The sequence below is a fragment of the Tachyglossus aculeatus genome, chromosome 2, assembly GCF_015852505.1.
Source record: "Tachyglossus aculeatus isolate mTacAcu1 chromosome 2, mTacAcu1.pri, whole genome shotgun sequence".
Classification (NCBI taxonomy): domain Eukaryota; kingdom Metazoa; phylum Chordata; class Mammalia; order Monotremata; family Tachyglossidae; genus Tachyglossus; species Tachyglossus aculeatus.
In genome coordinates, this window is record NC_052067.1 from 32,527,733 (window position 1) to 32,541,950 (window position 14,218).

Consider the following 14,218-nt stretch of genomic DNA (forward strand, 5'->3'; position numbering starts at 1 on the left):
GAGTCAGTCTGTCGGTTGGTTACACTGCCAAAGCCCTCTTGAAGCTCTCCTGTCCTTGTGGTTCAACTCACTTTTGAATCTGAAAGATATGTGCACTTTGATCGGTGGCTGATTGCTGCCTTCGGGATTTGATTATCTCCTTTCATTTATTCTTTTATGAATTGAAACAATATTGGCTCCTTGGGCCTGTATCAATTTATAGAGAAATCTATGTTTTTGCATCACTAATTTTATAGGCAGAAAAATCTCTGAAGATCAGAAAGAAAATCTAGCATTACTTTGATACATAAACAAGTAGGTTGTTTTTGTAAGATTTACGTGGGAGACCGTGACATCAAGCTGCCCAAAGATTTTATTCCTGTGTTTCACTTCCAAAAAAATTTAAAAAATATTTCTAAAAGGAAAGAATAGGGTGATAGAGATGAGAATCTATGTTAAGGCATCCAGTTGAGGAATCCTACATGTGTGATTTGTAGGTTTAATTCAGTGAGGAAATGAGTGTGTTAGCTAAAACCATCTATCTTGGCAGTTTTTCCCCCGTACTATAATGGAGTTGAGGTCCCTATGAATCACTCACCTAGTTGCAGAGCACTGCAGTGTGTCCATCAGTATTATTAGTGCAGCTTAATTCTCATTTAGGTTATTGTGGATTTATCAGAGTACTTTTGGTGAGCACTGAAGTACTGCACGTAATCTATGACCAAGGAAAATAAAACAAATTAAGAAAGCCAATAACTAGAAAAATATACGCTTCGAGCATTCTTTAAATTAAAATAATGAATCAACAACTCAAATGTCTTTGAGGGAGTTCCACCCCAGTCGTATTCAGAGAAGCACAAAGGACTTTGTGGTCTCAGATATATCCTGAAGTATATACTGGCATCACTAAGGACCGATAAGGTTACAAAGAGAAAGACCTTTAACCACTGGAGTCAAAACCTCATGGAAACAGAATTGGGGTGGCACGGGAAAATTACTTATGGAGCAACCCAAACCCCTAGAGCTCTTTGAATGTCAGCCATGACAAAACATTTATGCTGATAGCTTACTTTCAGAAATTACAGTTAGTCTGTGTGGTTTTGTATAAACTGCAAGAAAGATTGTAATTTTAAATTCTAAACAGTGCCCAGGATACTGAGTTTGTGCTTCTCTCAACTGACTTAACCTCTATGCGTTGAGAGGAGCAGGTACTTTTTCCCTTCAACCAGCCCCAAGCTTGTCCTGCGTATCTCCAGTTCCCAACAAAATAAAACTAGCCTGGAGTGGTCAGTGTATGCCCTGCGTTGCTAGTCTTTATGTTGACAGAGTGGGGATTTATCCCCTGCAGCCTCAGCAGTGTCCCTCTCCACTCGGCTGCAACCAGAGACAGCTGCTCCTTTGGCAACTCTGAAGGACAGTGCCCATTGCACATACAGCATTTACAGCTGTCCCAGTCCGGACAGCTCTGCTACCAATTTAGAAAAATCACATTAATCCTTTGCACAAAGTTTCAAGGTAATATTTATTGAAAGCCAGTCATGTTCATATTTTTGGTCCGTCTGAAGCAGAGTACCGAGGTGATCCAAATAACCTTTGGCGAAAAAAGGTAGAGTGAAGCACAATAGCAATAATTAACTTCAGAACTAGCCATCATCAATCAATCAGTAGTAATTATTTGATTGAGCTTTGTACTAAGCACTTGGGAAAAGAGTCGGTAGATGTGATCCCTGCACATAAGGAATGTACAGTCTGCAGTTCTAATTTGACCGAAGCCATTTACAATAAATGCATTTGGCGATCCCCCGAGCCTTCGCCCAGTTTTAGGATCCCACTGTCGGCTAGAAAGAGAGCTTTCAGGTGCCTGAGTTCCTCCCAGTATCTGTGAACTCTGGTTAGAATATAGCCAGCTTCAATACAAATAAAGTGCACATAGGTAAATAGCATATCTTAGGACAGAAATCCTATTTAAACTGCCTAGGCCTAACTTAGTTCCTCTGATAACAAAAGAGTTCAGCTTTCTCTACATATCCCATTATCTCTATATACTTTCCCAGTAGTGCTTTCTATAGTAATTGTATTTATTAAGCTATTTACTGTGTACAGAGTACTGTACTAATGTTTAAGGGACAGTACAATACGATATAACCTTTAGGTATGTACTTGCCCTCTAGGAGCTTATATTCTGCAGTGGGAGACCGACATAAATCTGACATAAACCCACATGGCTGACTGGATAGAACAAGGGTCTAGGAGTCAGAGGGACCTGGGTTCTAATCCGGGCTCCGCCACATGCCTTCTGTGTGACCTTGGGCAAGTCACTTAACCGCTGGACCACAGTTACTCATCTGTAAAATTGGGATTAAGAGTGTGAGCCCCATGTGGGACCAGAGCTGTGTCCAGTCTGATTAACTTGTATCTATTTCAGTGCTCAAAACAGTGCTTAGCACAGAGTAAGTGCTTATTAAGTACCAGTATTATTATTATTATAATCATTATTAAATCCACAGGTTGCATCAAAACTAACCTTACCCAGCATCTCTGTAGTATCCATGTATTTATTCTATGATGCATCAGCCCAGGGTCCCAACAGAGGGACAGAGTCATTGCTGAAGCCTAAACCTTCCATGTTTATGCATCATTTGTATGTACCATCTAAACTTCTTTCTCCTGCTAGATAGGCTACTCCCCATTCCCTTTCATTGTTTCTCCCAGATTTTCCTAGCAACCAGCAGGCTAAGATTTGCACATCACATTTTAAGTTTTAAGTAAAACTTAAGTTTTAAGTAGCAACTGCTTTCATATATGATAATGAGATTTCCTTATGAACTTAGTTTTCCCAGGAATAGCCTGAGTTTGGGATTTGGTGTCCTTAATAACCATGTGATTTGCACATCACATTTTAAGTTTTAAGTAACAACTGCTTTCATTTATGATAATGAGATTTCCTTATGAAGTTAGTTTTCCCAGGAATAGCCTGAGTTTGGGATTTGGTGTCCTTAATAACCACATAAGGTAATCATTCATTCATTGCCTATCAACCTTTATGTGAAGCAAAAGCTCGTCACTCTCGGCTTCTAAGCTCTTCAGCTCTTCATCACCTCGCCCCCTGACCTCCCTTCTCTCCTTCTACAGCCCAGCCCGCACACTCCGCTCCTCTGCCACTAACCTCCTCACTGGGCCTCGTTCTTGCCTGTCCTACCGTTGACCCCTGGCCCTTGTCCTACCCCTGGCCTGGAATACCCTCCCTCCACACGTCGGCCAAACTAGCTCTCTTCCCCCACAAAAGCCCTGTCCCGCCATCGACCCCCGGCCCACGTCATCCCCCGGGCCTGGAATGCCCTCCCTCTGCCCATCCGCCAAGCTAGCTCTCTTCCTCCCTTCAAGGCCCTACTGAGAGCTCACCTACTCCAGGAGGCCTTCCCAGACTGAGCCCCCCCCTTTTCCTCTGCTCCTCTTCTCCTCCCCATCACCCCCACTCCCTCCCTCTGCTCTACCCCTTTCCTCTCCCCACATCACTTCTGTATATTTGTACATATTAATTACTCTATTTTATTAATGATGTGTATTTAACTATATTCTATTTATTCTGATGGTATTGACACCTGTCTACTTGTTTTGTTTTGTTGTCTTCCTCCCCTTTCTAGACTGTGAGCCCGTTGTTGGGTAGGGACCGTCTCTATCAGTTGCCGATGTGTACTTCCCAAGCACTTAGTACAGTGCCGTGCACACAGTAAGCGCTCAATAAAAATGATTGAATGAATAAATGAATTCATTCATTCAGTTGCATTTATTGAGCGCTTACTTTGTGCAGAGCACTGTACTAAGTGCTTGGAAAGTACAATTCGGCATCTAGACTGTGAGCCCATTGTTGGGTAGGGACCGTCTCTATATGTTGCCAACTTGTACTTCCCAAGCACTTAGTACAGTGCTGTGCACACAGTAAGCGCTCAATAAAAATGAATGAATAAATGAATTCATTCATTCAGTTGTATTTATTGAGCGCTTGCTGTATGCAGAGCACTGTACTAAGCGCTTGGAAAGTACAATTTAGCATCTAGACTGTGAGCCCATTGTTGGGTAGGGACCGTCTCTATATGTTGACAACTTGTACTTCCCAAGCACATAGTACAGTGCTCTGCACACAGTAAGCGCTCAATAAATGATTGAATGAATGAACAGATAAAGACAATCCCTACCCAACAATGGGCTCACAGTCTAGAAGATCAATCTAATGAACTAATAAGTCAATAGTAATGAGTGCTTACCGTGTGCAGATCATTTTACTAAGCGCTTGGTAGTGTACAGTATAACAATACAACAAAATTGGAAAGACATCTTTCTCTGCCCAGCGAGTTTACAGTCTAGAGGGAGAGACAGACATTAATATAAATAAATAAATTACATATATTTACATAAATGCTGTGGGGCCAGGGGAGGAGTGAATCAAGGGAGCAAGTCAGGGTAATGCAGAGGGAGTGGGAGAAGAGCAAATGAGGCCTTTAGGTAGGCCTCTTGGAGGAATGGTGCTTTCAATAAGGCTTTGAAAGCCAGGAGAGTAATTGTCTGTTGGATATGAAGAGGGAGGGCGTTCCAGGCCGGGGCAGGATGTGGACGAGTGGTCGGTGGCAAGATATTTGAGATCGAGTTTCTATGAGTAGGCCGGCATTAAAGGAGCAAAATTTTGGGCTGGGTTGTAGTAAGTGATTGGCTGGTTTAAAGCTGATGGTAAGGAGTTCTGTTTGATGCAAAGGTGGATGGGCAACCAAAGGAAGTTATTGAAGAGTGGAGAACATTTTTTGTAGAAAAATGATCTGGGCAGCAGAGTGAAGTATGGACTGGAGTGAAAAGAGTCCAGGAGGCAGAGAGGCCAGTCAGGAGGCTAATACAGTAATTAAGAGAGCACGTTGTTGGGTAGGAACCGTCTCTATAAGTTGCCAACTTGTTCTTCCCAAGCGCTTAGTATAGTGCTCTGCATACGGTAAGCACTCAGTAAATACGATTGAATGAATTGAATGAATAAGATGAGTGCTTGGATTAACATGGTATTAATTTGGATGGAGAGCTAAGGGTGGATTTTAGTGATGCTGTGAAGGTTCAAAGACGAGGTTTAGCAATAGATTGCATGTGTGGGTTGAATGAGTCAAGGGTAACCCCAGGGTAAAGGGCTTGTGAACAGGAAGGATCCTCTTTTCTGGGAGGAAAAGTACCCATCAGTACTCATTGAACACCAACTGGCTGCAGAGAACATTATTTATTGGGCACTTGAAAGTTGAAGATGCTATGTCTGCCCATGGAGAATTTACTGTCAAAAATCTTAAATCTAGTTCCAAACTGTTCGAGAAATTCTGATTTCTCCTTTGCCATTCATCATTAAAGACAGAAAAACGTGATTTAAAGGAAGTCTGGAATTAACAGGCTTGTTTCAGGGTTGCACATAAATTCACAGGCTATCTTGGTCTCCAAGATTTTAAGAACTAAAGGTCTTAAAGGTAGAATCAGTTTTTCCAACAGACAGCATTGTGGGCAACAGAGAAATTTCATATCCTGATTACTGTTTCCCTCAAGTTTCTGCCTTTCAGTTAGATGCTTTGTAGAGCGCTGTGTAAATGGGACTCTCAATCGCTTGAACTGCCGAAGAAGATTGATGTTCATGAAAACCCATTAAAAAAATATGCAGCAAACCTAGGTATATGTTGCATGTGAAATAGTGTTGTGATCTTACACAATGCATAAAATACTGTTAAAAATAAGTCAGTCTGTATACCAGCCCCAGTGCCTCATTTTCTTCTTTTTGGTCGTACCAAGACCACTGGGCATATTTTCAGAGTATGATTTATTGGATGAAAAAGTGGTGGATAGAAAGAAAAAAGTCTGAAAAATATGAAGTAATTAAAAAATGGAGTTCTAACTAGAGTTGTTCAAATACAAAAAATTAAAACCCAATTAGAAACAAAAGTCATAGAAAATGTGAACATATTGTGTTCCTTAAATAACCAGATGTTCCTTCCCTCCTGAAGGCAGTAAGGGCTAGGAATAAAAGGTTTAAAACTATTCTTTTAAGTTAACAGTGAATTTTGCAAATCTGTTTTTACCCTTTAGCAAATAAAATTCTAATACAGCAACATAAGCAAAGTAATTTTCATCTTGGGGTGTTCTTATTTGTATGATGTTGTGTGGTGAAGTGTTAACCTTATCACAATGACTTATTACAAAAGAAATACAGTACCTAGAACATTACCATTTTAGATTATGTACTAAGAGCTTGACAACTACCCTTTGGGAGACAAGAATATTCCTCAAAAAATGTTTCTTAGTAGTGAGCTTGCAAGCAACACTTTCAACAGTAACTATTATTGTGTTCAGAGGAAGCAAGTTAGAAATAAGATGGTTTAATTTAATGGAAGCATTGCTATAGACATAAACAGACTATAAAATATAATGGTCCATGTTCTTAAAATTGGTCAATTCAGATTAAATCTTGTGCTTGGGAGTATAGTAAAAAAAAATTGGTTTTCATTATAACAGTTCTGAATTTTTAAAATTTGAATTTTAAGCAAATTAGTATCTTTTGAGAGTGATTCAGTCCTGTCATGCTAAATCCATTTTGAAATGTCCACAATATCCACTAATGTACCATATGCATTTTTCCCAGTTTCCCATTTTTCCCAGTTTTTACCAATTAAAAAATGGTAAATGTCCTGAGATCACGATCAGTTAGATTAGGGATATTTTGAAGTCAGCCACAGTTGTTATGGTGCCATAAAAGGTTATTTATTAGTTCTGTAGAATGGTTATTCAGTATATTCTGTTGAATTCTCTTTTGAAGATTCTGCTGTTTCCAGCATTGTTCTAGTATCATTTATGGGGGACTTTATGCTAGTTGCTGAAGAGCCAGTTGTATCTTGTTGAGTCTCAACCTTTTTTTTTTAATGGTATTTGTTAAATGCTCTGTGGCAGGTACTGTACTAAGTATTGGGTTTGTACATGCAGAATAAGCTAATCAGGTTGGACACATTCCATGTCCCACATGGGGCTCACGGTCTTAATCCTCATTTCACAGTTGAGGTTAATGAGTGACCAAGAAGTGACTTGTCCAAGGTCATTCAAGAGACAATCAAATGATCAGTGGTATTTATTGAGTACTTACTATGTACAGAGCACTGTATTATGTGTTTTGGAGAGTACAGTACACCGGAATTAGCTGACAAGTTCCCCACCCATAATGAGCTTACCGTCTTGATGGGGAGACAAGTGGTGGATCCGGAATTTGAATCCAGGCCCTTCCATTTACTTAACTTTGGACCTTCCACCCCCTGGGCCCATTAGTTATTAGTTATGCTCTGGAGTGTCTACTTCATAAGCCCAGGGAAAACCAAATTGTCCTCTGAAGAATATCGTAGGTAAGAATCAACATGACTGTGTAATTCTTAAGATATAAGTAAAATGGATGACAGTCAATCACTTAGGTCAAAATAATAAATGTGTCTGGATTGGCAAGGAAAACAGTGACTAATTTAAATTGATTAGTTTAACTTTAAAAATTCATCTCGAGGTACTGACCCTTTCCAAAAGTATAATTACATTAAATACAATATCACAGTTTTGAACTGCATCTAAACACGTTAAAATGAGATGATTATGGTTTTTTGTTAAACTCAACCTGACAATTCAATTAATCACTTTCAGTTTAAGTGGCTTCTCAAAACAAAAAAGCACCACTTTAGAACGGTTGCTCTGTAGTGGTTTTTTGTGTCATAATTAATTTGAGGTGAATTTATCAAACAGAGACTGGAATATATGATCATCTCAACTTTTAAGCATATGAAAAAATGCCAATTTTGCCATTACTGAAATTATTTTTTAAAAAAATCCATTGAGAGGTGCTTTTCCACGGATATAAATAAATGATTGCTAATTTCAAATGATCAGTTTTTACCTAGGAAAAATCAGTATATTCACATATCATCACATAGCCACTTCATTAACGTTGTTTTATAACATGCTCCAGGAAAGTAACTTTGATCCCCAGGCTCCAGCGGGGGAGAAAGATTAAGTGGGGAAAGCATTGAGGAGTGGAATGACCTGCTGCTGCAGGAGCTCCATATCGTACACTGTGAGCCCTCACTAGACCACACTAGATTTGCGTACCATCCCCAAAGTAGCACCACATGGCTCAGTTGTTGGGATGGGATAATTTCAGGAGTGAAGTATTAAAGCCGCAGATTATTTCCCCTTTCCAAACTTCTTCTCAGCTTGCGGTCTTATGGCCTGTCTCCTGGGGTCACCAAATTCCTAGTGCCAACCGTACACTGTTGAGTGATGCAGAAGTCTTCCAGTTGCTGTTGTTTTTGAGGATAGTAAATCTCAATCTCCAATTCATCAAGGAGGTTGGACTGCACAACATCTCAGTTAACTGCGATTTTTGCCTGGATGCTTCATTACTGACTGGCGTCTTTCCTACCGGTCAGCCAAAAGATTTACCAGTTTTTTTAAAATATAAGCCATTTTCTTAGTCATTTGCTAATCATCAAATTATGCTCTAGTTAACACAGTTTTTTCCTGATACACATTTGTTCTAACTGCTGATTCATTCTCCACATCTTTCTTCAGATTTTAACTTAAAAAAAGAATTTTTTATTTAAAAGTGAAAAAAACACTCCAAGGATTTACAGAAAATTCTAGTTGACTACTGCTATTATATGGTTTGGAGGGCAGTTTCTATTTTTTTCAAAAAATTACAGGTGATAAAAAGAAGAGGTTTAAATATGCTTTGGGATTTATCTAATAGATTTCAAACTCCTGATCCCCAATCAATTAATCATACTTATTGAACGTGCCCCAGTTGGGACAACCTGATCACCTTGTATCTGCCCCAGCGCTTAGAACAGTGCTTTGCACATAGTAAGTGCTTAACAAATGCCATTATTATTATTATTATTATTATTATTATTATTTACTGTTTCCAGGGCACTATACTGATTGGGAGAGTGCAAACAACAATATAACACACACATTCCCTGCCCACAACCTACTTTGGGTTGTATTGGACACATTAAGCCTAGCCCCAACTGAGTGTACACACAATCCCAAATGAGAAGAACAAAAACATTTTATGTGGTATTCAGGCACACTAGTGCAGGTTGTGGCTGTTGTTGATCCTTTTTTTCCTACATATTCATTGCTTTAATTAGCTGCTAACCCAAACTACCATTACTGCTTTGTCAGAAGGCTCTGTAAAGAAAAATAAAATGAAAAAAGATTGGAGAACACTCCCATCCACTTATTATTTGACAGTCCTTTTTAAGTACCTCGTGCAGCATTTGCTAAAAGTAAGTCAAAGAGTTACGAATGGAGTGAATTGAGAGCTATAGAAAATGTTGCACTTCACTGACACCATCCCATATCTGACCAGCCACCATATTACAGCAACATTTCAAATGTGATTGTTTCTGTACCCTTCTTTCTGAAATTTCTATGAGACAAATATTGAAGCTTCTCTTTTTCTTTAGTGACTTAAAAAAAAGAAAAAAATTGTTTGTACTACAATTGGCAGATGCGTCCCTTGTTCCCAAGAAGCTTACAGTCTAGAGATGGAGATAAAAGTTAAAATAAGTTACAAATAAATACATAAGTGCTGAGGGTAGAATGGATAAAGGGTTCATCTCCAAGTGTAAGGACAATGCAGAAGGCCTTTTGGAGGAGATGTGATTTAATATGCTTTTGAAGGTGGGGAGAGTGATCATTTGATGCATATGAAGGGGGAGGTTGTTCCAGGCTTGCAACATGTCATGGGCTGGGGTTCACTGTTAAGATTGACGAAATAGAGGTGCATTGAATAGGCTGGCATTAGAGGAGTAAACTGAGTGGCAAGGCTTGTGGTAGGAAATCAGCGAAGTAAAATAGGAGGGGACAGAGTGATTGAGTGCTTTAAAGCCAATGCTCAGGAGTTTCTGTTTAATGTGGAGGTGGGTAAGCCAACTACTGGAGATTCTTGAGGAGTGGGGAAGCATGTTCTGAATGTTGGAGGCTTTTTTGTTTGTTTGTTTTTCTAAAATGACCTGGGCAGCAGAGTGAAGTATGAACTGGGGGCAGGGAGGTCAGTAAGGAGAGTGATGCAGTGGTCAACACTGGATAGGATAAGTGCTTGGATCAGTGTAGTAGCAGTTCGAATGGAGAGGAAAGGACGTATTTTAGCAGTGTTATTGAGGCTGAATCAATCAGTCAGTTGTATTTATTGAGGGCACTGTACTAAGCACTTGGGGGGAGTGCAGCACAACAATGTAATAGCATTCCCTGCCCACAGTAAGCTTGCAGTCTAGAGGAGGAGACAGACAAAATAAATAAATTACAGATATCTGCCTAAATGCTCTGGGCTGGGTGGTAGTGAATGAAGGGAAAAGCCAGGGCAACTCAGAAGGGAATAAGAAAAGAGAAAATGAGGGCTTAGGGAAGGCCTCTTGGAGGAAATATGCCTCCGGTAAGGCTTGGAAGGTGGGGAGAGTAATTGTCTGTCAGATATGAAAAGGGAGGGCATTCCAGACCAGAGGCAGGACATGAGTGAGAGGCTGGAAGTGAGATAAGATCGCGGTACAGTGAATAGGTTGGCATTAAAGGATCTAAGAGTGTGGGCTGCATTGTAGTGAAAGAGTAGTGAAGTGAGGTAGAAGGCAAGGTGATTGAATGCTTTAAAGCCTATGGTAAGGAGTTTCTGTTTGATGCGGCCAACCAACAGAATTTGGTGACAGATTGAATCTGTGGGTTGAATGAGATAGATGAATTAAGGATAATGCCAAGGGACTTATGAGAGACAGAAGATGACGGTGCTGTCTGTAATGATGGGAAAGTCAGAGAGAGGACAGGATCTGGATGGGAAGGTGAGTTCTATTTTGGACACAGTAAGCTTGTGTTGCCAACTTGTACTTCCCAAGCGCTTAGTACAGTGCTCTGCACACAGTAAGCACTCAATGAATATGATTGATTGATTGATTGATTGACATCCTCTGATTAAAGATTTCCTGAAGATAGGTGGAAATAAAGGACTGCAGAGAAAGAGAATGATCCGGCCTGGAGAGGTAGGATTGGGAATCATCCAGGTAGAGATGGTAGTTGAAGCAGTGGAAGTGAATGAGTTGTCCAAGTGAGTCATTGTGGATGGAGAATAGAGGTAAACTCAGAACTGAGTCCTGAGAGACTCTCACAGCTAGTGGGGAGGAGCCTATGAAAGAGACTGACAATGGGAGGCCAGAGAGATAATAGGAGAACCAGGGAGTCAGCAGGGCCTATGAGTTAGAGACTCTGTTCTAATCCCAGCCCGGCCACTTGTCTGCTGTGTGACCTTGGGCAAGTCACTTAACTTCTCTGTGTCTCAATTAGCTCATCTATAAAATGGAGACTAGACTCTGATGGATATTGTGATGAGATATATACCAAGGGCATATGCATTTATTTTTAATGGATATTTTATAATTTATTATTCTGTGTTTTATACACAGTAAAATGCAGTTGTGAAGTCTTTGACAGTGCAGAATTCAGTAGGCCATCTGCAGGGCAGATAATTTTCACCCTGTAGCCCTGGAATCCTGGAATTGAATTTAGAATCAAATAGTAATTTTGATGGACTGAGACCTTAGGGTCATAGCCCTTACCCTTTTAATTGTGTTTTGCACCATCAGAAACTCTCCAGCTCATTCTGAGTAGTTTCAAGAGATATGCCTTTAAATATAACATCTCAGTGAAGTGAGTATAACAGACTGAGGAAGAAAGCTTATTTGAAAGAAATGGTGGTAGTTTTCAGGCATGACACAGATGTGAAAGGAATCTCTAGTCATAACTGTCACATAAGTGAACATTCATTCATTCAATCGTATTTATTGAGCGCTTACTATGTGCAGAGCACTCTACTAAGCAGTGGATCTTAAGGTTATGAGCCTCAATAGAAAAGAACAGTAATCTCCAAATATTCCTTTACGTTTGGTAGCTTTTTAGCTACTACCTACCAGAATCACCTCTATTTAATTAGATGTAAACCTCAGGGATTCCATTTCTTCCGCATGCAAAGGGACAAAACAAACTTAAAGGCCAAAACTGCATTTTAAAATTTAAAACATAGTAATTATCAGTATGCCCATGTACTTAGGCTGTCCCTTACAAATAGTTGCCAAATTTTGTACAGTTTCTGTCCAATAATTGTAAGTATTAGGAGGATGGAGAATTAAACAGTCTTCTCAATGGATAACCCAGACACCTGGGTTTCTCTCTGAGCAGAAGAAATAGGGCTACTTCCATGCAACTCCATTCAGACTAGCTGAAAATTATAAAAAGACTAGCACTACTTCATAGCCTTCATTTTAATTGCCAGTTGAATGACTTCCAAAAATTCATCTTTGGACTATTTTATATATTTAAACCATAAATTATGGAAATCATTCAGGGGTCTTCATTGTTTACCATGTGCAGATCACCGTACTAAGTGCTTGGGAAAGAGCAGTACAACAGAACCGGTAGGCACGACCTGTGCCCCCAAAGCGCTTACAGTCTGCGCTTAGAACAGTGCTCGGCGCATAGTAAGCACTTAATAAGTACCGTTATTATTATTATTACAGTCTACAGAGGGAGGCAGATGTTAAAATAAATTACGGATGATAGAGTATAGGCATATGTACGTAAGTGCTGTGGGGCTGGGGTGAGAAGCAAAATGTTTAACGGATATGGTGACAAGTGCATAAGGTGATATAAAGAGAAGGATGGGTAGGAGAGATAGGGCTTAGTCAGACAATGTCTCTGGGAGAAGATGTGATTTTCAGAGGGCTTTGAAGTTGGAGAGAGTGGTGTCTGTTGGTTATGAAAGAGGAGGGAGTTCCAGGCCAAAAGGAGAAGATAGGCGAGGGGGTAAATGGTGGGATACACCAGTTCAAGACACAGAGAGTAGGTTGGAGTTAGAGGAGCAAAATGTGCATATTGAGTTGTGGTAGGGAATTTAAAAATATATGCCCCCAAAAAAATTATGTCCTGCCCTCTAGCAGTAGTCCACTGACCAATAACTCCAGGGCTTAGAACAGTACTTTGCACATAGTAAGCACTTAATAAATGCCATAAAAAAATAAATAACTGGCCATCAGGATGTTTCTTCAGCTTCCAGGCTCTGCCCAATCGCTTGAAAGAAAAAGAGTCTGTGACTAGTTTCAATTACCCAAAGTCCTTTGAAGCCAGAACTAAACCACATTCTGAGGACAATGTAGCAAAGTTGTGGGGCATCTGTATACACTTCAAACACCTACTTTCCTATGTATATATAAATAGCGGATTTTTGGGACTGTTAATCTGGCACCTTCCACTGCACTAAATTCATAAATTTAAATACATTAGAAAAGTAGGCAAAAAAACCATTTAATTTCTCTTTTGGTGTAATGTATTATATGAAGTGAGAAACAGAGCATTAAGCACAGGTGGTTTAAAATGCTTTTCTACCATCTGAAATCTCTGCTTGCCAGGGTATATGGAGATGTCACTTAAGGGAATTGGACCTATTCAATACATAAAATGAGGTTGGCGTTAATTCAGGGATTTTGTATGTTTCTTTATCCAATTAACCATTTTTTTGTGTTTTTTCCATTTTAAAGCCTTAGAGAGATTTAAAAAAAAAAAACGTAGAATAAATATTGGCTTGATTTGCCCCATAAACTGGTTCATATCTCTAAGTATTTAGAGTTCATGATGTGTATTTCTCTGGAAAGTATATCTCATTAGAACTATGCTAGAAACTGTTTTTGACATAGCACTAAAATAATTTGTATTAGGTAATCAGGATATGCCTGCACCTAGGTCCCAAGGGCTGTCAATTTTTGTGAAAATGAGAAGGTCCATACTGGACTGTCAGTTGCATTGTATTTGAGGGGACAGCATTTGAATTTTCTACCAAAGAGCTCTCCCTCTGTCTTCTCAGATCTCCAACTACAGCCCAGCCCGCACACTTCGCTCCTCCAGGGACAACTTACTCACTGTACCTCTATCTTGTCTCTCTCTCTGCCCACCCTTTGCCCGCATCTTGGAACTTTTTTCCCATTCATATCTGACAGATCATCACTCCCACCTTCAGAGCCATACTAAAAGCATACCTTTCCTAAGAGGCCTTTCTTAAGTAATACTTCACTTCTCCTATTCATCCTCCCCTCTGCGTCAGTGAACTTCGGTCTGTACCCTTTAAGCACTTTGATATTCTCCCCCACTTTCAACCCTACAG

At 39.8% G+C, this 14,218-nt stretch overlaps 1 protein-coding gene across 9 annotated transcripts in view; it reads left to right on the top strand.

Annotated features, from left to right (window-relative positions):
• The window catches only part of TBC1D5 (TBC1 domain family member 5), a 498,550-nt gene that overhangs the window by 381,960 nt on the left and 102,372 nt on the right, over positions 1-14,218 (top strand). The window lies entirely within an intron of this gene.